This window comes from Schistocerca gregaria, chromosome 11 (assembly GCF_023897955.1).
Source record: "Schistocerca gregaria isolate iqSchGreg1 chromosome 11, iqSchGreg1.2, whole genome shotgun sequence".
In the NCBI taxonomy this organism is placed as follows: domain Eukaryota; kingdom Metazoa; phylum Arthropoda; class Insecta; order Orthoptera; family Acrididae; genus Schistocerca; species Schistocerca gregaria.
In genome coordinates, this window is record NC_064930.1 from 126,910,243 (window position 1) to 126,913,262 (window position 3,020).

A 3,020-nucleotide genomic window follows, 5' to 3' on the forward strand; every position below is an offset into this window, starting at 1 on the left:
CAAGAAGGTGCAATAGGGGCACAGGTTTCACTGACCCATAGCCTTCCAGCCCAACCTGCAAAGTATACGGACTTGAAATTTGATGAAGGTGTAAATCTTACGCTGAAAGCATCATTTAAGAAGAGATTGTTCGAAATTTCACTCCTATGGGGGTGAAACATGGGTTGAAAGTCTTTTTTTTTTAAATATGTCCCTACGTCCCTATTGAAGCTATAACTACAAAACTACGAAAATTGACATTTGGTGTCTCAGTCAGACACAAAAAAGAAACAGGTTTTTAGCATTTTCCGAAATTCTTCCATTGGGCGATAAAATAATTAGTGAAGGTTTTTTTGAAAATAAATCATTATTAAAGAACTACTGAAGCAGTTTTATAGCTACATCTATGAAAATAGGTATTTGACATCTCGGTTGGATGTAAAAAAAATGTGTTTCGTTGCTTTTGGAAATTTAACTCACTAATAGAGTGAAATAGGGGATGTAATGTTTTATGAAATATTTCACCATGAAAGCATTTTTAGAATTAAATGGATGAAGATTTGAATTTGGCTCCTCGGCTCTAAATAGAAGAATACGTGTTTAATTGTTTTTGAAAACCCAACCCCTAAAGGGTGTGAGATGTTTCAGAAAATGGTTCATTATGAAAGGATTGCTAAATATATCTGACAATTCGTATTCGGCTAATATGTTACAATTTTTAAAAACTACGTGTTTTTCTGGTTTTGGAACTTCGAGCATAAGGGGATGAAAATTTTAATGAAATATTTATTGCGTTATATTAAAATATTTTAAATCTGCATCTATGAAAACCGGTATTTCACTTCTCAATTAGATATAAAGAAATATGCGTTAGGGAATGAAAGACTGTAAGGAGATATCACCACAAGAATACAAACGGCTTGATTAACAAAAACCTTGGACTCCAGCTGTCAGCATTGCTTTTTGATCATTCAGTAAAAGACCATGCTTCAACGGCGCTAAGTTTAGAAAGTTTAGAAAGTGTTGCAGTTTATAAGAGACATAAAAAAACGATTAAAGAAAAAAATTCTTTGCAGACCATGAACGGTCTACGCAAGTAAAGAAGCGGATGATAAGCTAGCTCTTTATGCAAATGAGTTGGTCAGTTTAAGTTCCGAGACATGTCATGCAGCAGGAACGGAATCCTATAGTTGCTACGATTGGCTAAAGGAAAAGTTTTGCAGAATCACTCGAAATCACTTCTGCAAGTGGCTAAGAATCTCGTAATGAATAAAAATTCTGTACTGAGAATTCCAAGGTGGGAGATGCAAGATTCCTCCCCCCCCCTTCCCCCTCCTCACAATGCTATACTTCTTTACCTACAGCAAAAAATAAATAAATAAATTAATAAATAAAACTAGAGAAATTTCTACTGTGAAACTATTTGCATACAAGAGAACGGCCCTTGAAATTTAACTCTTCAAAGTTTTAAGCCCTGCTCATTCCGGATATTGATTAGAAAGTGTTAATCCACATGTGAAACCTGAGTATATAATCCCTGTGACATTTGATCAACGGTGTTCCATAAGGACAGGTTCTCATTCAAAACGTTCGAAAATTCAATTTCTTTGTAGTTGCATTTTTTAAAGGTGTACTTGTCTAGACTCTTGGAACAGAAAGTTTTTTTTTTAATCCGTGCTTTACAAAAGTTTCTACAGTCCATTGTTTGAAGCAGTGTCACGGCTGCCATGAGCCGCGCGGGGTACCCGCCATGTGTCCAACGCCTTGTCACGGTTCGCGCGGCTCCCCCTGTTGGAGGTTCGAGTCCTCCCTCGGGCATGGTTGTGTGTGTGTTGTCCTTAGCATAAGTTACTGTAAGTAGTGTGTAAACATAGGGACTGATGGTTCAAATGGCTCTGAGCACTTTGGGAGTTAACATCTGAGGTCATCAGTTTCCTAGAACTTAGAACGACTTAAACCTAACTAAATTAAGGACATCACACACACCCATGCTCGAGGCAGGATTTGAACCTGCGACCGTAGCGGTCGCGTGGCTCCCGACTGAAGCGCCTACAACCGCTCGGCCACATCGGCCGGTCTATCATGTATTCTAGAAGAGTTGCAAGGTCGTCAGTGGCGCCTGTTCTTTCGAGAGCAGTTACTATCTTCATATCTATGGTTAAACGTTACCCAGCCATTGACCTTCGTCTGTGCGAATGCGCACAGGTTGCCGGAACTCTTACGGGAATCGTCACCTTAGTGTGAGCCAGTAATGAGTGGATGGACAAATACCTATTAAGTACATTACGTATGCGGATTGTGGACGGTTGGGGATGTGAGTCTCACGGGAAGCGTGCGAGGGATAAATTCCTGCAGTCGTGCTGTTCATGTGTGCCCTCGATGGCTCAGATGGATTGAGCGTCTGCCTTGTAAGCAGGAGATTCTGGGTTCGAGTCCCAGTAGGGGCACACTTTTCAGCTGTCCCCATCGAAGTATATCAACAACACCTGTCGGCAGCTGAGGGTTTCAATTAATTATCAGTTGTGAAGGTGATTCGATGAACCCTTTGCCAGGCACTTAAATGTGTTTTGCAGGGTATCCATATAGATGTAGATGATAACTCGTCCCGTGTCGCATGTGCTCAAAATGATTCATACTGCAGAATGCATGCAAACATACTCACCGAAAATACGGACGAATATCAAGTGCAGGCTGCCGAGTGCTGCATATCCAGCTTTGACAGATCGGCTTTTCCTGCCAAGAAGAACAGGAAGTTGCTGTCTAGGAACAATCAGAGGTAGAGGAAGGGTTGATAAATACTCCTTGACTTGCAGACTAAACGTAAATAACGAAAATACATTTTTGGTAAAAATTGGTCAAAACATAATCGGTTGCTCTCCGTACTGGATTAGCTGTTTTGAATATTGAAAATCTGACTTCAGATTCGTTTTCAGCGACATTAAAAATATATATGTAACACTCAGTTCATGCAAATCGAAGTAATAATATAACTAAATGTTTTCCCTAAACTTTGAACACATTTTTTTCGGGTAACTATTTTC

At 39.6% G+C, this 3,020-nt stretch overlaps 1 non-coding gene across 1 annotated transcript; it reads left to right on the plus strand.

Annotated features, from left to right (window-relative positions):
- Positions 1-2,351: 2,351 nt before the first annotated feature.
- Trnat-ugu (transfer RNA threonine (anticodon UGU)) lies at positions 2,352-2,426 on the plus strand. The gene has a single exon. It is a non-coding gene; the product is annotated as a tRNA-Thr (tRNA).
- Positions 2,427-3,020: the final 594 nt, after the last annotated feature.